The sequence below is a fragment of the Ambystoma mexicanum genome, chromosome 1p, assembly GCF_040938575.1.
Source record: "Ambystoma mexicanum isolate Mex_15411 chromosome 1p, UKY_AmexF1_1, whole genome shotgun sequence".
Classification (NCBI taxonomy): domain Eukaryota; kingdom Metazoa; phylum Chordata; class Amphibia; order Caudata; family Ambystomatidae; genus Ambystoma; species Ambystoma mexicanum.
In genome coordinates, this window is record NC_090921.1 from 1183569847 (window position 1) to 1183591751 (window position 21905).

Consider the following 21905-nt stretch of genomic DNA (forward strand, 5'->3'; position numbering starts at 1 on the left):
GTCTCTCTCTCTCTCTATCTCTCTCTCCCCTCTCTCTTTCTCTCTCTATCTCTCCCTCACGCTCCCCCTCTCTCTCTCTTTCTTCCTCTCTTTCTTGGTAACCTTTTTTTTCCTTTCCAGGGATTAGCAAGGATGCCTGACCGACATGTTAAAACCTCTCTGTTATTAGGGATAATGTTCAAAAGAATGTAATTGGTTCTAGGAATTATGCATTATGCTTTTTTGGTATTATATTGATTTGTGTGACACTGGTTGTGGTTGTCATAATGTATGAGGGTCTGCTGTTACATGGGGTGGCCATATAAAGGGGGGGGTTGGACAGTTACATATAAAGGATAATGTTACTATTAATATGTCTATGATAAAAATTATAAAAAAGAATCAGACATGGTCTCACTTTTTGCCCGCCAACCCTAAAGGTTTTCTCAGATGAATAAAACGGGTAGTACGAATGACGTACGATTTATATAAGGGGTTGGCCTTTGACACCAATTCCGACATCCAGTATTCAGAATCATTGAATAGCTGGTACCCAGATATGCGTACTGCAGGAAGAAATGTTATAAATGAAAGCTGTTTTGTGTGTTCACCTATCCCACATGTGTCAGGGGCTCCTACGGTTTTAGTTCCACATCCAGTCCCAATCACAGAGGCACAATGCCTGGTATATCTTGCACTATGTAGGATAAAAGACACATTGCAGGCACACAGGGTGCAGTTGAGGAGCATTGATCTAGACCCAGTGCTATGCAATGGCAGTACAAAATACAGCAAGTGTCTACAAGAACCATATTTTTCCTTTGGAGGTCACATAGATGTCAATGATAAATTGCAGAGCACCATAGTGATGTGCCCGGCAGATGGACTGATCGAGTACAGAAAAGAAACAAAGCCCAAGTAGAGACTTTGGGCCCGATTCATGGAATCCTTTGCAGAAAAGGTGCAAATGCCACGAGCCAAAGAGCGTGTTCGACGCGTGCGCCAGCTGTGGCGCAAAGAAACAATTGTGCGGCATGCGTATTAATTTCCCAAGTCCTCACTAGCTGTGGCCCAAGGAACATCAAGCAGTGCCAGTAATGCCCCCAACACGCCCCCATGCGCATTAAAAATGTAGCAAAATGTCTAACATGGTGCAAGCCCCCGTGCCATTGCTGGTCCAGCATACAGCCCCCCCAGACAAATCGTGTGAAAACCTGGTGCGGACAGGGTACGCGCTGAGATTACACACCATTTGGCTAGGGTGCATCCGGGGGATGCGCAGAGTTTTCACACGATTTGGCTGGGGTGTGTCCGGTGTACATGCAGAGTTTCCGGGAGATTTGGCAGGGTGCATCCAGGGTATGCGCTACATTTCCACGTGATTTGGCTGGGGTGCGTCCGGGGTACGCGCAGAGTTTCCACGTGATTTGGCTGGGATGGGTCTGGGGTACGCGCTGACTTCTCACGTGATCACTCTGTCTGTACACCATCCAAATCGCGTGGAAACCCTCACGCGTACCCCGTCCGCACCCCAGCGTAATCACATGGAAACTCTGCACATACCCCTGATGCAACCCAGCAAATCGCATGAGAACTCCTGTGTGTACTCCACGATACATGCACAAATCCACTGGAAGCTGACCCCTCCTGGGGGGACAGCCACACCCAGCCCCCATCGCCCGTAACCACACCCCACAGGCAGCCTACACCACAAGGGACCCCATCACCTGTGACCACACCCTGCAGGCAGCCCACACCACATGGCACCTCCCAGCCCCCATTACCCATGACCACACCCTGCATGCAGTCCACACCACATGGGACCCCCCCATCACTGGTGACCACACCCTGCAGGCAGCCCACACCACATGGGACCCCTCAGCACCTATCAACCATGACCAAACCCCTGCAGCCAGTCCACACCACATGGGACCCCCATCATCTGTGACCACACCCCGCAGGCAGCCCATACCACATGGGACCCCCATCACCTGTTATCACACCCTGCAGCAGCCCCCACCACATGAGACCTCATCACACGTGACCACACCCCACAGGCAGCCCACACCACATGGGTCACCTCCATCACCCCTGACTACATCCCACAGTCAGCCCACACCACATGGGACCCCCCAACCCCCATCACTCATGACCACACTCTGTAGGCAGCCCACACAACAAGGGACCCCCCTGTTAGGCAGAATCACATGCATTACCCTTTGGGAACACTACACACAATTAAGACTACAGATGTAAGCACAATCTCACCTTTGGTATAAATCTGTACTACACAGTTTTGTGGTAGCAGGGCTGAGCAGCCAGGCTTATCTCTTGAGGGATGTGAGCAGCAGAAGGTGTTACACAAAGGACTTGCAATTACAGTAGCTCAAACAAACACTTACTCAAGGTTTCTTGGTAAAACAATATAAATTTATTTACACATTTAGTTAGAAAACATTCTACTAGAATAAGCAGCTCAATATCACACTGTAATACACCACAGTACCAAACCAATAAGTTTCTGAACAAGTATGGCTCCCCTGAAGTGGGAGCAAAATGGCACTTCAGTAACTTTCAAAAGGGGTAGAAAGACAAAGGTTATAAGACTCAAACACAGTTACTTTCATAGGCAGGGCAAATAGTTTCAGTTCACTACAAGAGGCAGTTCAATTCAATATGCCTAGGCCAAAGTCAATGGATCAGTGTCTTGGATAGGATAGCACAGTTCTGGTAGCAAACGGTTAAGTCTTTGCCAATGTTCTTAGAAGTAGTTTGCATGAAAAAGAGTTATAGGTTGGAGTAGGAGTGAACAAGACTCCAAAGTTGGGAAAGTTTCACAAACTTTCACTGCGGCAAAGAGGATTTCTCTACTGCATTTGCACAGTACCTTTTGAATGACAAAAAGCTGTAGCTGAGGCAGTTGTTCCTGGCAGTTAGTGCAGATCTTGCTGTTCCTGAGCCTCAGTCGTGGGGACAAGAGGGAGGACGTCAGGAGGTTCCTGCACTGCACGGGGAAGGATCCACAAGCTTGGCAAAACATCAATTTATGGTGTGAGTGCCTTAATGTCCACAAACTGGTATCCCTCTCCCTGGCTATCCAGTTTTCAACAGCACTCTGAAGAAAATTCGACCAGCATGGAGATGGTTTCCAGGTGGCTTGCGAGTTGGTTGTTCCCACCAGCTCAAGGGAAGAAGTCGTCCTGGAAGGGGCTTCTCTGTCGAGGGAGTTTCAGGGTATTCGGACCTGTAGCCGGGCTTCACCGGGTAAGCCAACGGTCCAGGAGTTGCAGCAGTCATCTTCCTTCAGCTTGCCTTTGGTTATTTCGTTCCAGTGGGTGACTCTGCCTTCCAAGTCCCAGAGACCTGCTTTTAAACAGTTTTCTCCCATTAATTCCAGCCAAGCTGTCACTCACCCAGCAGGGTGGCTGTCCTTGTGGGACAGTCAGCCAGCCAATCATGCCAGAGTGCATTCTGCTCTGCTAGCAGATTAAGCACAGAGCCCGCCAAAGGCAAAAAAACAAAGGGAACAAACCTGGTTTGGCGCGGAGAGACAGACACTAGAAGGACCTTTCCAAAAGGAAATGGTGAAAAAAGTCAATCAGAACCTGTTTTTACAGAAGAGGCTCAGATGCCATCTTGAAAAACAAGGCTCTGGTAGATTTCAGCTAACGGAGCGTTTAAATGGGTCGCGGCCTAGGAAATCATGGTAATACCACTGTCACCAGCCATTCTGAGAGTAAAGGGTAGCTTTTGAGGGATACATGAGTTTTCTATCTAGGCATAGGGAACACTAGGCATTACCTCCAGCACTCTGCTGTAAGGCAGTGTGTGCTGAGTCTAGCAATTTAAATAGACTAGTAAAGTCAATTTAACTTTATATTCACTGTGAGACAGTAGTCAGTGCGAGAGGAGGTATTTAAACCTTGTATTTAAACCTTGGGAAGTCTAAAAGACATCCCTGTGCCACTGCACTGAGGGTGCTGTGTGACACATAAGAAAAATATGATGCCTATGGAGTTGTCTAAAACTCCATATCCAAAGAAAACAACAGTAAAACACACATCAAAAAACATGCAAGAGTGGGGAAAAAGCCTCACACTCTTTCCAGGTAAACATGAAAGTCCTAGAAATCCAGCAAAGTTGCTAGGGGTCTCAAAAGGTAAGGGAAGTTAGCACATTTATGAGATTTCTCCCTAACACTCATCCCCCGCAGACTAAATGACATGAGAATTTACTCCACTCCTGGATGAATCTCCTTACTCCAGTCGGTCAAAGATCCATCCTGGAAAGACCCTCAGCATTTTGGTGGTTACACCCTGACATGTGTTCAATGGTAAAATCAAACCCTTGCAGGCTGATTGACCATCTCAATAGTTTAGGATTTTCCCCTTTCATTTGCATCAACCATCTGAAGGGTTGGTGGTCAGTCTGAATCACAAAAATAGATCCATACAAGTATGGTCTAAACTTCAAAGGTTGCCCGCCTTGTTTCAGGTTCCTTCAGCTTCCTTCTAATGAAGCAAATGGGGTGCTCCCTATCTTTCTCATCCAGTTGACTCAGAACTGCACCTATACCTGTATTGGAAGCATCTGTTTGCACAATGAAGGTTTGGTTGTAGACAGGAGCTCTTAAAACAAGAGCTTGACAAAGGGCTTTCTTAAGTCCTTCAAATGATTGAGTGTATTCCTCATTCCACCTGACCTTTTTGGGAAATTTTGGAGAGGAGATCACATTCAAGGGAGAAGCTATGGTCCCATAGTTCTCAATGAAGTTCCTATATTACCCAGTGAGGCCTAGGAAGGCTCTCACTTGGGTTTGAGTAGTAGGGGTGGCCTAGTTTTGTACAGCTTGTACTTTGCTAGGCAATGGCCTGATATCACCTCCTCCTACCTCATGTCCAAGGTAGACCACTTTACTCTGACTAATTTGAAATTTACTAGCCTTTATGTTCAGATGGGCCTGCTCAAGTGACTGCAAAACATATCCTAAGTGGTCAACATGTTCTTTCCAAGTAGGGCTGAACACTGCAATGTCATCCAAGTATGCCATGCAAAAGTCCTCTATCCCATTCAGAACTTGATTAACCGTCCTTTGGAATGATGCAGGTGCATTCTTTAGTCCAAAAGGCATTACCTTAAACTGGTAGAGGCCTGCTGGGGTGGAGAATGCAGTTTTCTCATTGGCATGGTCTGTCAGTGCTATTTGCCAATTATCCTGAAGTGAGATGAAATGTACTGAGGTACTTGGCTGAACCAAGTTTGTCCACCAGTTCATCTGTCCTTGGTAACGGATGGGTATCAGTCTTTGTGACTGCATTAAGAGCTCTATCGTCCACACAGAATCTAAACTCTTTGGATCCTGCCTTTTGGCACTACTACAACTGGACTAGACCATGGACTGGTAGAGGCCTATATTACCCCGAAATCAAGCATCTTGTTGACCTCTTCCTTTAAGTGGTTTCTTACATGATCTGACATCCTGTAACCTCTTCTTTAACAGGTAAACAGTCACCAGTGAGAATATCATGCTGGCCCCAAGGAGTCAACCCTGGTGATATTGAAAACAGGGAGGTAAACTGATGTAATAGAAATTGCACTCCTCCTGTTGTTCCAGTGTCAGACTAGAGGAGAGATTGACTCCTTCTATCTTCTCATCTAAAGGCTGTCCTCTCAGTAGGTCAGGTAGAGGTTCACTTTCATCCTCTTGAGCTGAAGCTAGAAGCAAAGCTCCTACTTCTGGTCTTGAGACATAAGCTTTTTGACGGTTGGTGTCAAAGACTCTCGGAGCCTCCTTTAGGATTGCCTAAATCCATCAGATAGGTGACCTCTCCAAGTTTTCCCACAACCTTGAAGGGTCCTTTCCACTTGTCCTGTAAGGCCCTCTGCCTTGTAGGTACCATAACTAAAACTTTCTGGACTTGAGTAAACTCAACCATGTTGGCTTTATGGTCATGCCAATGCTTCACCAGAGCCTGTCCAGCTTTTAAGTTATCTGATGCTTCTGCCATCATGTGTGACATTCTCCTCTGGAGACCTATCACATAGTCAGTGACTCTCACTGGCTTCGGGGAAGGAACAGTCTCCAATCCCTCCTTAATTAGGGCAAGGGACCTCTAACTGGATGGCCTGTCAGAATTCTCCTTCCAAAATGTTGCCCCCGTGGTGAAGAAGAAGAATTCTTCCCACTAATGTAACCCTCTGGATGTACAATGAAACATACAGAGGGGTCAATTAATTGAAAGACTGGATACCCCCGAGACTCTAGCTGCTACAAAGGAAACACTATGGTAAGTGTTTGTATGCAATAACAAGTATCCAAGAACACAGAGACTGACTTGTACATTGAGCTGTGCCCTAGTAACAGAATAACTCCAAAAGTAGTTAGAACAACAGGCACGGTGAGTGTTTACAATTGCTGTATCGATTTAGAAAGAAAAAAGAAAGAATATTCAGTAAACAGAGAACAAGGAGTGAAAAAGAAGTATTCTAAAGAACAGGAAAGATCTTATAAAGGGTTCCGTGAGTCTTGAAAGTTAGTAATGTTCCAAGCTTTATTTGCAGTTCGAGGGTGAGAAGACAATCCAAAACAGACTATTCCCGAAGGCACAAGGACACCTAAAATGTCCAAACCTACCCCGATGGCACGAGGATGCCTGGAGTGCACATGAAATCTCTAACAGTCTCTAGCCGTGTGTGCAGGGAGTGGTCCTGATTTTACAGTTGTTTCCGGGAGAGTTCCTGTTTTCCAGTTGTTTCCACGGGAAGGAAGATAGAACAGAGGTAAGCGTGAATGGATAGTAAAGTGCAAGTTCACAATTGATCCGAGCGGAACTATACAAGGCTAAGAGTGATTTTGCTCAACAAAGCAGTCCGTAACGTAGTAGGCACAGAGGTAAGGCAAGAGAAGTAACCAAATCCGGTCCGGGTCGTTATATCAGCTGATCTCAAAAAGACACGAGGAGCAAGACAAAACAAGACTAGGAACAGAGCAAGGGTCCGTAATACCAGGATGACAGAAGTTCAACAAAACAGATAAGGGCAATCCATAGGCAGGTCCAAGATGCAAAAATGAATGGTCAAGAAACGTAACAATAGCCAAGGATTCAGTAACAACGCTAATCAGAAGCAACAATAGGTTGCCGATGGGGGACTGAAATAGAGGAAGTCACATAACACAGAAGTCTCAAACGTGAGTTACCTCCCCTTGACAACGGAGCCCATAGCTTCCATGGCAATTTCCAATTACTATTAAAAACGGACTTCCTGACTCGTAGACACCGGGAACCACATACTCGTACATGATTCCTAACCTTGTGATGTTGTCTGTGTTGCACAACGTAAGTGCTTTGCCAGGCGGGCACTACGAAACGTGAACTGGGCACGCAGTGCTCTGAGCATGTATTCCTGACATGGCCATAGAGAAGCTCAAGGGGACTAAATACAACTCCCTCCTGAAGGACTTCTCTATAAGCAAATAGAAGGCATGGCAGTAGAATGTGCCACTTTCTTCTAAGGGGTTCTTCTAAAGCACCTATCATGCTCTTCATTGTACGGTTAAACCTCTCTACCAACACATTTGTCTGTGGATGGTAGGCAATTGAGAACTTGTAAGTCACTCCACAGGTCTTCCGCATGGCCTGCATGTAGAGGGACATAAAATTGGATCCCCTGTCAGGGATGACTTCCTTAGTTTCCTAAGGAAGTCACCTACCCTGGTAAAAATACCAAGTAGGGCCTTAACAACAGCCTGAGCTGTAACAGCCCTCATAGGTATTGCTTCAGGATACCTAGTAGCATGGTCTACTACAACCAGGATAAGCCTGTTTCCTGAAAAGGTTGGCAGGTCTAAGGGACCAACAAGGTCAATTCCTTGCCTCTCAAAAGGGACTCCCACCACTGGGAGAGGCACCACGGGTGCCACATTCTTGGCTCCACTCTTGCCAGATGTCTGACTAGTGTGACAGCTCCTACAGAATTTATCTACATCAGACCCCAATTTAGGCCAGTAGAAATACAGAGAAAGCCTTTCTTTAGTCTTCTTGAGATTTAAGATTGAGGTTTAAGGTTACCCCTTTTGTTAGAGAGAATGCTCCAAAATGGCTAATTTCCCTTGCCTACTGAGTCCCTCAGCAGCTTTGCTGAATTTGTAGGATTTTTATTTTCACCTGGTAAGAGTGTGAGCCTTTTTTCCCACTCTTACAAGTGTTTTGCTGTGTGTGTTTAACTTTTCTGTGTTCATAGACTGTGGAGCCTCACCTACTCCACAGGCATCATCTTTTTACTGTGTGTTACACAGCACCTTCAGTGCAGTAACACAGGGTTGTCTTTTTCAGACTTCCCACTCAGATTCCATTTTCCTGGACTGCCGACTGTCTCCCAGAACATGTAAAGTTGGCATTGTCTTTATTAGTCCATTTAATCCACAGACCCAGTACAACCTATCTTACATAGAGTAAAGGACAGGGTTACTAGTGATCCATTTTTGTCTGTCTCTCATGGAACATTGTTTCATTGCCTTTTCATTAAGACTTGGCTGGTGGCAGTGGTAACTACCCGATTTTTCCTACCGCAGTTATTGTAAATAGCCCTGGTATTGTTTTAGGCTATCTTGGTAGCCTAGAACTTAAACCCGCTGGACCATATTTGTTTTACTTTGGTTCCGGCTGGGTTTGTTCACCATTTCTTTTTTTAAAAGTCTTTCTCATGTTTTTCGCTGTGCGCCAAACCAGGTTTGGTTCCTTTGTTCGCCGTCCTTTCGCAGGCTTCTGCACAGAAGCCCTCCTTAGGCGCCTGAAAGTCTGGGTAGGCAGGATGTGAGGGAGGGGTTTCAGGACCCCTGCCAGGGGTTCCCTTGGTAACCCAAGTCACACTCTGGATTGATTGGCTAGGTGACTGTGCCACCAGGACAGCCACACAGCTGTGTGATTGACAGCCAGGCTGTGTGAATGGGGGAAAACTGCATAAAAAGCAGGTCTCTGGGACTGAGAAGGCAGAGTCGCCACTGGATCTAGAGAACCGAAGAGAAGCTGACAGAAGAGGACCCCTACCATGACTGAACCTCCCGGTGAAGCCCTGCTGCGGGCCGAATCTCCAAACTTCAACAACACAGAAGATCTACAAGGAAACTTCTACCCTTGGGCTGGTGGGAACAACTAGTTCACCAAACTGCAAGCCAGGCCTCCCTCCTCTGCTCAAATTTACTGAGCACAGCTACAGTGAACCAGATAGCCAGGAAGGTCGGACCCTGCTTGGGTTTTAAGGAGCATACTTTTTTTGTTGATTTGCTCTGCTGCTGGTTTCTTCCCTGGGCAGTGCAGAACCCTCCAGTCTTCCTACTTCATGTCAGTCTGACAGTCGCTTCAGGAACCGTGAGCCTGCAGGTCCTGCCAGGAACGTCTGCCTCAGCTACAGCCTCTTCTATATTTAAGGTACTGTTAAAATCTGGTTGTTCGTTCCGTCCAGCCACGGTGAAAGTGTGTGAAATCTTTCGCCAATCCGAGGGCTCGTCCTTCCCTATTCTTTAAAGTAACCTTTCGCCTGACCGACTTCGTCCTGAACTCTTGGCAAAGACTTACCCGCAAAATACCTTGAACAGTGTGATCTTGAGCAAAAGATTTTGATCCATTGACTTTGGGCTAGGCCCCTTTACTTTGATTTCCTCACTGTAGTCCCTTTTTCTAAATTGCCCTGCTTACTTACTTGTTGGTGCTGCTCAACTTCTGTCTAACTTTGTCTTTCCTTCCCTTTTTAATTGCTGGAGTGCCATTTTGCTGACACTTCAATTGGAGATTAACTTGTACAGAATCTATTGGGTGGTGTGTGGTGTATTAAGATTGTGATTTCTAAACTGCTTGATAATAGTGAAATGTTTAATAACTGATGTGTAAATAAATATATATTCTTTTATTCAGAAACCCTGAGTCAGTGTTTGTTTGAATCATAGTAATTGCTGTCCTTTGTGTAACTATTGATACTGCTCACTTTACTCTTGATATAAGTCTGGCTGCTCAGCCATCACTACCACTTTACTGTGTACTACAGGCTTGTACCAAAGGTGAATTTGTACTGTCACTTGTAGTCCTAATTGTGCGTGGGGTTCCCAAAGGGTACTGCATATAATTCTGCCTAACACTGGTGTGCAGCGGTGAGGATCAAGTATAGTGATTACACTTAGAGTGCTGCTATTACCTTGGATCAACTAACAACAAGGCTAAACATCACTAAAAAGCAATATTAATCATGTCTGCTATGGAAAGCTACAGTCAGGAGAACACTGTGGATTATCTTAAAAATCTGTGTAGAGAAAGGAATCTCTCTGTTAAAGGCAAAAAGTCTGAATTGATTGAAAGGTTGTTAGAGAAACAAAGTCTGGAGAGTGGGTCTGAAATACCTAAGCCCTCAGCAAATGTGGAAAATTATGAGGATGATAATGTGTCTATTATTGATGAGTTAGATGAAGGCCTCACTGCTCCTTTACCTGCTCAGCAACCTCAACCTTTGTCCACTGGGACCCCACCAGGTCCTACACTCACTCCTGAATTCATTGCTCTAGAAGAAATGAGGCTTGAATTGGATTTTAAACGTTTAAATGCTGAAACTGAACAAAAGCACCAAGAACTTAAGCTAAGAGAAATGGAGATGAACCATGGCTTAGAAATGAAAAAGTTGTCTATAGAAGATGCTTCTCTCCCAGAGTCTTCTAGGTCTTCCAGTCCTAAGAGACCCCGTATGCCTAAATAAATTGTTGGTATGTATGAGGTGAAGCTTGATATCTTGGATTGGTTGCCAATGTATGAATATAACCGTGGGATTCAAGACATTACAGGGAATCAGTTGCTTCTTTGGCTCGTCTCTAGGCTACCCATTGTTGCATCTGATGTTGTGATGGAGTTGTGGGAGGTGGATAGGATGGATTATGAGTGTGGGAAGCTAGCTTTAATTGCTGGATTTGGGAAGACCCCTTCCCAGTACCATAAGAAGTTTAGGACCCTCAAATAGCATGATGGTACCCCTTGGGCTACCTGGGGATGTGAATGTTTGAAAAACTTAGATGGTTGGGTTAAGGGTTACAGAGTGAACACTTATTAAGGTATGTGAAATATTGTTATGTTGGAGTCAATTTATGATGTCTGCTCTCCTGAGCTCATGCAGCATTTGGCTGATTCAAAGGAGATAGATCCAAAAAAGTTAGCTAAGGCTGCTGACTTGTGGGTTGCCAACAGGGCTACTCACTCGAATTCTGGGGCAACTCAGAAGAGGGATGAGGGAAAGCAGCCAAAGAAATATACCAAGGAGATTTCAATCACCGTCAATCCAAAAGAGGGCCCCAAACAGCAACATAAGGGTAAACCACAAGGGAAACCGAATCAGGCTAGTGCACCATCTGGACCCAAACCAGATGGAGGTCAGAACAAACCCCCATTCATCAAGACATTTGGGAAATGTTATGTTTGTGGGTCAACTGACCATGTGAAAGTGGATCCCAGATGTAAGGGTAAACCTTCAGGGGTCCACACTGTCTCCTTAGCCTTCTCCCCAGAGGAAGAAGCACCTATGGCAAGTGGAAACTTTTACCTACTGGCTGATGAACCCATGAGAGTCTCAGCTAGTCTTTCTTTAGTGTCCCTGGGCTTGTGGGAACAACAAAATGTAGATGTCTACTATAATTCCATCCCAGATAATACTAAAGAGTATTATAAAGATAGTGTTCTTGTGAATGGCCAGGAGACTCCTGCCATCAGAGACACTGGAGCCAGCATAACTGGGGTGGATGAATCATTTTTCAAGGTGGAGGATGTTGCTAAGGCACCCACATGCCTCACCAAGTTAGCTGGAGGCCCTGTGCAAATGCTTCCCCAGTTACCAGCTCTCAACCAGTGTAATGGTATGACTGTCAAGATACCTGTTAGTGTGCAGAGTGAAGTGTCTGGGAGAGCTCTGTTGGGTAATGACCTGAAAACTCTTGGAGTTGTGTCTAGTACCTCCAGGCCTCCCAGCAAAAGTAAACAGGAGCTCACTAGGCCTGCAAGGGAGAGGACCTTGAGAGGCTCTCCAGAGGATTTGATAGAGGAAGCTATCATTCCCACTCCACATGAGTGGCTCACTGTTATTTCTGGAAAGAAAGAGGCAAAGGGGAAACCCAAGACCTACAAGAAAAAGACAGATGGCACCCCTGTACTACCAACAAGGACATCCCCAAGATTTTCCAAAGTTACACCTGTGACTCCTCCACCTGCTGAGGCAGAGTGTGAGGTACAACCCTGTGTGGTTGATCCAGTTTCTGAAGAGTCAGATCTGGAGGAAGACATTGTTTAAATTGGAGATCTGGACCCTGTTGACCATCCTGAGCTGCGGTCTTTACTGGCAGAAGGTGGAGCCAACAGGGCAGACTTCAGCAGAGGACAACAAGAGTGTCCTACTCTTGAAAGTCTTTGCCTACCAGCAGCTTCTGAGCTCAATGGGCAAGAGCCTGGGAAGCATTGGTTGCACTGGGAAGATGGCCGCTTGTTCAGTGAAACGATTGAGTCTATCCCTGGGGACTGCAAGAAACTTGTAGTGCCCCTAGCCAACAGACTCCATTTCCTATAGTTGGCCCTTGAGATACCTTTGGCTGGTCATTTAAGTTTCAAAACGATTAAGGAAAGGCTCTACTTATACTTCTACTGGCCTAAAATGGGTGCAGAAATTGACAAATTCTGTAGGAGCTGTCACACTTGCCAAACCTCTGAAAAGAGTGGAGCCAAGAATGTGGCACACCTGGTGCCTCTCCCAGTGGTGGGAGTTCCTTTTGAGAGGGTGGGGATCAACATTGTTGGTCCCCTTGACCCTCTCACATCTTCAGGAAAAGGGTTTATCCTGGTTGTAGTAGATCATGCTACCTGAAGTAATACCTACAAGGACTGTTATGGTTCAGGCTGTGGCTAAGGTGCTACTTGGTATTTTTTTTACCAGGGTAAGGTTTACTAAGGAAGTGATATCCCACAGGGTATCCATTTCTATGTCCCACTACATGTAAGCCATGTGGAAAAACTGTAGCGTCACTTACACGTTCTCTACAGACTACCATCTACAGACAAATGGACTGGTAGAGAGGTTTAATAGTACTATGAAGAGCATGATAGGTGTTTTAGAGGAACCCCTTAAAAGAAAGTGGGACCTTCTACTGCCATGCCTTCTTTTTGCTTATAGAGAAGACCTTGAGGAGGGAGTTGGTTACAGTACCTTTGAACTTCTCTATGGCCATCCAGTCAGAGGCCCCTTGGCCCTGATTAAGGAGGGGTTGGAGAGTGCTCCTTCCCCCAAGCCAGTCAGAGTGACTATGTGATAGGTCTCTGGAGGAGAATGTCACACATGATGGCAGACGCTAATGATAACTTAAAAGCAGGTCAGGCTCTGGTCAAACATTGGCCTGACCGGAAGGCCAGCATGGTTGAGTTTACTCAAGACCAGCTTGTATTAGTTATGGTTCCAACAAGGCAGAGGGCATTGCAGGACAAATGGATAGGACCCTTCAAGTTTTGGGGAAACTTGGAGAGTTGAACTATTTGGTGGATTTAGGCTCCCAAAGTAGTTCACACCAACTGTTTGAAGGTGTCACACTCACATGTGTCTCTGCAGGAGCGATGGATGAGCCTCCTTGACCCCGTGTTCTCACTTCCCCTGTTTCACCCAGAGGAACACCTTGGTTTTTAGTTGGGTGTGCACTCCATCCTGCATACGCAGGGGTGCGATTCTCTGGGAGATTCACAGCCAATGTCTGTTTGCCGAGTTCAGATGCCACGTGCATTTATATGTCTTGACAGCGAGGCAGAGTGTTCCATGTGCTAGTTTCTTCACTAGTAAGAATGTCCTTTCCACACGGCGAATGTTGCGCGGTAGATTTTGAGAGTCCGGAATTGTCCAAATTGTCTTAATTTTGCCAGAAGTATCTTGGGTGAGTAGCGCTGCGCGTAGAACTACTCAGAACCGCCAGTAGGTATGCGTGGCGATATAAGTTCGAGCGCACCAAATAATGTCTCTCATTTTGTTTGCAGGAGTGGATTATGGAGGTCTTGTGCCATGAGCCTGGGTTCAGCGCTACTGGAGAGCCTCGGACGTCTGGTAAGTATTCATAGAGGCTTCGGTAAGTATGCACAGCGTTATTGGAGCGAGCGCAGTAAGTGATGTCTCTCCTTTCTTTTGCAGGAGTTTGGGTGCTCGGGCTACGAACCTGGATTCCAGCGCAGCGAGAAGATTCAGTAAGTATGCTCAGCGTTACTGGAGCGAGCGCACTAATGAAAGTTCTTCTTTGTGCTTACAGGTGCTAGTGTAGGTTTCAATTCATGTCCGGGGAAAGCTGTGGCTTGGAGAAATCACAGAGGTTGATCCGGAGCAGGTAAGCTGAAGCAGATGATCCAGAGCAGGTATGCAGAAGCAGGATGATCCGGAGCAGGTAAGAAGAAGCAGGTTGATCCGAAGCAGGTAAGCAGGAGCAGGGTGATCCAGAGCAGGTAAGCAGAAGCAGAATGATCCAGAGCAGGTAAGCAGAAGCAGGTTGATCCGGAGCAGGTAAGCAGAAGCAGGATGATCTAGAGCAGGCAAGCAGGAGCACGGTGAATGTGTTGCTGATGCAGTTTACAGAAGCAACACAAAGCACTGGAAGAATCTAGGGTGTGGCTTATATAGCCAGCCACACCCAAACACTAGAGAACTCATGGACCTTCATGCACTTCCTGTTTGGCAACAGGAAGTGGTAACTAGGAAGTTACTACAAACACCAGGAAGGAATTAAAAGAAGGTATCCGCTATGGGTTTTTTGTGTGCCTATGCCAGGGCTGCCAAGCCTCCACCCAGCTTGCCCTGACTACATGCCTGGTACCCATGACAGAAGGCATATGTCTCGAGACCAGAAGTGGGAGCTTTGCTTCTAGCTTCAGCTCAGGAGGAGGAGGAGAGTGAACCTCTGCCTGACAGCCTCAGAGGCCAACCTTTAGATGGGAACATAGAAGGAGTCAATCTCTCTTCTCAACTGACATCTGAACAACAGGAGGAGTGCAAAGTTCTGTTAAATCAGTTTGCCCCTCTGTTTTTACTCTCACCAGGCTTAACCCCTTGGGGCCAGAATTATATTCTCACTGGTGACTGTTTACCTGTGAAAAGCAGAGGTTACAGAATGTCAGAACATGTGAGATCCCACATCAAAGGAGAGGTCAACAAGATGCTTGATCTCGGGGTTATAGAGCCCTCTACAAGTCCATGGTCTAGTCCAGTTGTTCTAGTACCAAAGGTAGGATGCCAGGAGTTGAGTTTTACTGTGGACTAGTGTTAGGCAGAATCCAGTGCAGTTCCCTTAGGGAGCACTACACCAGATTAGGACTACAGGTGAGAGCAATAAATCCCCTTTGGTATCAGTCTGTACCACAAAGATTTAGTTGGTAGCTGTGGGTGAGCAGTCAGACTTATCTCAAGAGGGAGATGAGCAGTATTCAGGGTTTACACAATAGGCAGTACATTACTATGGAGCAAGGAAACACTGACCAAAGCTTTGTATCAAAAAGAGAATATATTTATTCTATACACATCTAGTTTCAACACATAGATCACAGTTGATAAAGTTAATTAAGTTTAGTCGAGGAAAAACATATACAACTCCCTATTCAATTGTAGAGAAGTTTGTGGTAGAGTGAAAACTGAGCAAAATGGCACAGTGATAACCAACTTCAAATGACACTCTAACAATTTAACAAAAGGGAGGGAAAGTAAAAGTTAAACTGAAATATCTACGGAAACCCCCTAGCAACACTTCCCTGAAGTTTTGTGAACAAGTAATGCACAGTAACACTTTAGCCAAAAGATAAGTGAATGAAAACTGAGCAAAATGGCATTCCACAAGTTAAAACAGTAGGAAGGAAGAGGGGTTTAGAAGATTTAGGAGCATCAACACATTTCTCATTAAAAACCAATCTAGTGAGAGCAGATCTAACAAATCAGCCAGAGTAAATAGGCCTGAGCCAGAGTCAGTGGTACAGGACCAAGAGCTTAGGAGCAAACATGTTCTTGTAGCTGCAGTCAAGTCTTTAGTAGAAAAATATTGAAGAGGTAGATGCGAGGCGAAAGACAATGTTAAGAGGGCGGCCGACCCTACAAGTAGTTAAAGGATGTAAAACACCTTTAGGGCTACCACGGAGAAAGGGCGGCCTGGCGGAACAATGTACCTTAAACGTGAAGAAGTGGCTCCTGCGGTGGCGGTTGTTCCTGGTAGTTCCTCAGGTCGAGGGGTCCAACAGAGGAAGAGAGGCTCTCATCGTGGAGGAAGGTTCGAGTTGCTGTACTACCCAGGGATGAAATCAGCCGTGGTGCTGCCAAACGAAGTTTAAAAGGTACGCTCCTTTTAATCGCGGTCCGGGTCGATAGCTGCCTGGCTATCCGGTCTCCAAGTGTGGGGCACTGTCGATTCGGCCAAGGCAGGTCCGAGGGAATGATTGGTGAACTGGTTGACCCTACCAGCTCAAGCGAAGGAGGCTCCTTCGCTGAAGATCTCCCTTTGTCGTGTGGAAGAAAAGTGGTGAGACGATCGGCAGGGCTTCACCGGTGGTGTAGATGCTGAAGATGTCTGTGGCTTCTCTCCCCTTCGGTTCTGTAGTTCCAGTGGCGACGTCTTGCTCTTCCAGTCCTCAGGACCCTGCTTTTATGCAGAAAGTGACCCATTCATACAGCCTAGCTGTCACTCACACAGTGGAGTGGTCTTCTTGGCTGGAGACCCTCCAGCTTATCAGGTTAGAGTGCGACCTGAGTTACTGTGGCAACTCTGTCCAGGGGTTCTACTCCCCCTCCCAAACAACAGACCCACCCCAGACTCAGAGGCACCGAAAGGAGGGCTTCTTGGCAGAAGCCCGCCAAAAGAGCGAACAAAGGATCTCCGACCTGTTTTAAGAATATGGAGTAAGACTCGAGAAAGAAGTTATATCAAAGTTCTGGCAAATAAAACCTACCGGAGTAAAGTTAATAATAAAATAAACCGGCGGTATGTTAGAAGCTGTAAGTAAAAGTGTTAGCCTCGAACAATGGGAAAATCCCACAGGGAAATATTTGCGGTCGAATATAAAAGGTAGTAACCACTGCCACCAGCCAGAAACTTTGTAGAAGGGGTCTTTAAGGTACCCTCTCGAAAATGAACATAGGGGAAACACTATTAACCCCTTCTAGTATTTCCATATTAAGATGGGTTGTACTGGTTTAGTTCATAGAGATTGACTAGTAAAGCCAATGGGGACTTTACATGCCCTGGGAGAAAGCAGTCAGCCCCAGGGTATGGAGTCTATGTTTGGGGGTCGCTATGACACCCCTGTGTCACTGCACGGAGGGTGCTGTGTAAGACATGTGCATAAAGATGGTTCCTATGGGTGAGAGAAAAGATCCCTTAGGCATTAAACACAACAATAGCCTAAAACACACATAGCAAAGATGCCTAAGAGCGGGAATAAAAGTCTCACTGTTAGTAGGTAAAAAGAAATAAACCCTTCAGATCCAGCAAAGCTGCTGGGGGACTCTATAGGTAAGGGAAATTAGCCATAAATTGGGATTCTGAATTCTCCCTAACAACTATAGAGCTCTAAATGCAGTCACTAAGACTGATGCCCATCCTCTGCCAAGGACAGATGAACTGGTGGATAGATTTGGTTCAGCCAAGTACATCAGTACATTTGATCTAACGTCAGGCTATTGGCAAATAGCACTGACAGACTATGCCAAGGCGAAAACTGCATTCTCAACCCCAGCAGGCCTCTACCAGTTTAAGGTTATGCCTTTTGGATTAAAGAATGCCCTTGATACATTTCAAAGGATGGTCAAGTTCTGAATGGGATGGAGGACTTCTGCATGGCATACTTGAATGACATTGTAATGTTCAGCCCTACTTGGAAAGAACATGTTGATCACTTAGGATCACTTAGGATATGTTTTGCAAGGTCTCGAGCAGGCCCATCGGAACATAAAGGCAAGAAAATGTCAAATTGGTCAGTGCAAAGTGGTCTACCTTGGTCATGAGGTAGGAGGTGGTGAAATAAGGCCATTGCCCAGCAAAGTTCAAGCTGTGCAAAACTACTACTACTCAACCCCAAGTGAGAGCCTTCCTAGGTCTCAGTGGGTGCTACAGCAATTTCATAGAGAACTATGGGACCATAGCGTCTCTCTTGAATGTAATCTCCTCTCCAAAATTCCCTAAAAAGATTAGATGGAATGAGTGCACTCAAGCCTTTGAAAACCTGAAGAAAGCCCTTTGTCAAGCTCCAGTCCTAAGAGCTCCTGATTACCACCAACCCTTCAATGTGCAGACAGATGCATCCAATGCAGGTATAGGTGCAGTCCTCAGTCAAATGGATGAGAAAGGTAGGGTGCACCCCATTTGCTTCATTAGTAGGAAACTGAAGGAACCAGAAAAAAGGTGGGCAACCATAGAGCGTGAATGTTTTGCCATTGTGCGGTCTTTGAAGAAGTTTAGACCATACTTGTATGAATCTACTTTTGTGATTCAAACTGACCACCAACACATGAGATGGTTAATGCAAATGAAAGGGGAGAACCCAAAACTTCTAAGATGGTCAATCGGCCTGCAAGGGTTCGCACATTGAGCACAGAGAAGGATGTCACCACCAAAATGCTGATGGTCTCTCCAGGATGTTTTTAACTGACTAGAGTGAAGAGATTCATCCAGGAGTGGTTAAAATCATCATGTTCCTTTGTCTGGGGGGAGGAGGGTGAGTGTTAGGGAGAATTCTCCAAAATGGCTAATTTCCCTTACCTACTGAGTCCCTCAGCAGCTTTGCTGGATTTCTAGGATTTATGTTTTCCACCTTGTAAGAGTGTGAGCCTTTTTTCCCCACTCTTACATGTGTTTTGCTGTATGTGTTTAACATTTTTGTGTTAATAGTCTGTGGAGCCTCACCTACTCAACAGGCATATCTTTTTACTGTGTGCTACACAGCACCTTCAGTGCAGTAACACAGGGTTGTCTTTTTCAGACTTCCCATTCAGACTCCATTTTTGGGACCGTCTACTGTCTCCCAGTACATGTAAAGTTGCCATTGACATTATTAGTCCTTTTAATCCACAGACCGAGTACAACCTATCTTACATAAAGTACTGGACAGCGTTACTAGTGATCCATTTTTGTCTGTCTCTCATGGAATTCCCTTTTCATTAAGACTTGGCTGGTGGCAGTGGTAACTACCTGATTTTTCCTACCGCAGATATTGTAAATAGCCCTGGTATTGTTTTAGGCTATCTTGGTAGCCTCGAACTTAAACCCGCAACCATATTTGTTTTAATTTGGTTCCGGTTGGGTTTATTCAACATTTCTTTTGGTAAAAGTTTTTCTCGTGTTTTTCTCTGTGCATCAAACCAGGTTTGGTTCCTTTGTTCGCCGTCCTTTCGCAGGCTTCTGCACAGAAGCCCTCCTTAGGCACCTTAGGAAAAGATGTTAGGCAGAATTATATGCAGTACCCTTTGGGAACACCACACACAATTAAGACTACAAGTGACAGTACAAATTCACCTTTGGTACAAGCCTGTACTACACAGTTAAAGTTGTAGCGATGGCTGAGCAGCCAGGCTTATCTCAAGAGTTAGTGAGCAGTATCAGATAGTTACACAAAGGACAACAAATAAATATGCTTCAGGCAAACACTGACTCAAGGTTTTCAAATAAAAGAATATACATTTATTTCACTCTTCAGTTGTATAACATTACACTATTATAAGCAGTCTAAAAATCACACTCTTAATACACCACACCACGTCTCTTAAATTCCAGACAAGTTAAGCTCACAAATGAAGAGGGAGCAAAATGGCACTCCAGTAATTTAAAATGGCGGGAAAGACAGAGTTATTAGAAATTAAATCAAACCAACAGGTAAATACTCAGGGCAATTGAACAAGAGGAACTACGGTGATGGAATCAGGTAGAAAAAGCTTAAGGCCAAAGTCAATGGGTCAAAAGTCTTTTGCTCAAGATCACACAGTTCAGGGTAGTTTTCGGTAAAGTTTGTGGTATGGTTTTCGGACAAGGTTGGTTGATAGAAAAGTTAGTTCAAAGAGAAGAGAAGGACAAGCCATCAGATTGGAGAAAGATTTCAAACACTTTCAGTGCGGTTGAACGAAACGAGCAACCGGATTTGCACAGTACCTTAAAATGGAGAGGAAGCTGTAGCTGAGGCTGACGTTCCTGGTAGTTCCTGCAGGCTCACGGATCCTGAAGCGACTGTCAGACTGACAAGAAGTAGGAAGACTGGAGGGTCCTGCACTACCCAGGGAAGAAACCAGCAGCAGAGCAAAACAACAAATAAAAGGTGTGCTCCTTAAAACCCAAGCATGGTCCGACCTTCCTGGTTATCCGGGCCACTGTGGCTCTATACTAACCAGGTTACTCACTGTAGTGACCACCTTACTCCTAGTGCATAGTCCCCTTTCCTCCATACTTATGGACATCTCTCCGTCCTGTGGGACGGGACCGCAGCACTTTGTAAAAAGCATCCAAAAATGATTTTCAAAAATGTGTCCTTCTTCTCTTTCTTGCGCAGGGCCCGGCACGCGGCAGTAAGCCTGCCCACCTTGGCTCCGCCCCGCGCATCGCCCATCAGTCCTTTTCTATCGCAAGGTCAGAGACCTATTAGCATTAACAGAGGAACTTTATTAGAGGGGACGGCGGGCAGGCGTATGGAGGAAAGGGGACTATGGACTAGGAGTAAGGTGGTCATTACGGTGAGTAACCTGGTTATACTCCTACAGCCCGTCCCCTTTCCTCCATACTTATGGGAGATTCCCAAGCACTCCTAACAGGAACTACGGGTGGATGGAAATACCCCTTACTGAAAAAGGTTCTTCAGCACAGCCTTACCAAACTGAGCATCGGCTCTTGAGCTCATGTCAAGACAATAATGCTTACAAAAAGCAGATGGGGAGGCCCAAGTAGCTGCCCTAGCGATGGACTCCCAGGGGACATATTTCTGAAAAGCAACCACCGCTGCCTTGCCCCGCACCAGGTGTGCATGAATACCCTTAGGAGGCTTCAGCCCTTGGACGGCAAAAGACTCGGTAATGCAAGAGGCGATCCACCGGGAAATAGTCACCTTAGATGCCTGCTTACCCTGAGGGTTACCAAAAGTCACAAATAGTTGTGAAGAACTCCTAAGCTCGGATGTCATGTCCAGATAGAATTTAAGAGCCCTCCTGACATCGAGACAATGCAGAACCCTTTCTGCCTCTGAGGCAGGGTTCGGAAAAAAGACCGGCAGGGAGATCGACTGATTCAGATGGAACTCAGATACCACCTTCGGCAGGAAAGCAGGATTTGTCCGTAGGACTACTTTATCCTTGTGAAAAACCAAAAAGGGGTGCTCCACCGACAAGGCCTGGAGCTCACTCACCCGCCTTGCTGACGTAACAGCAACCAAAAAGGACACTTTCCAGGATAGGTACTTGAGGTCCACCGTGGCCATTGGTTCAAAAGGCTTATGGCACAACGCCGTCAGGACTACATTTAGATCCCACGGCAGGTGCGGACTACGAATTGGAGGGTAGAGGCATGTCAAGCCTGCAAAATGCCTCTTAACCACTGTATTACACAGAGAGTAAGAGCATTGGTCCGTAGAAAGGTAAGCGGATAACGCTGAAAGGTAAGTTCTGCATGACAGAACATGAACACCCGACTCTGCTAAAAAGGATACGAAGGACAGCACCGTGTCAATCGTAGCCCCCCTTGGGTCCACCATTTTTTCCAAACACCAATGACAGAACCTGAGCCATTTACTTCTGTATTGGGGCCTATTCGAGGGTTTCCTGGCTGCCTCGATAATACGCATGTTATCCGCAGACTAGTTAAGATGTTCTAAACACTTGAACTCAGGCACCAAGCCGCCAAGCTGAGCGATTGTAGGGAGGGGTGCCAAAGC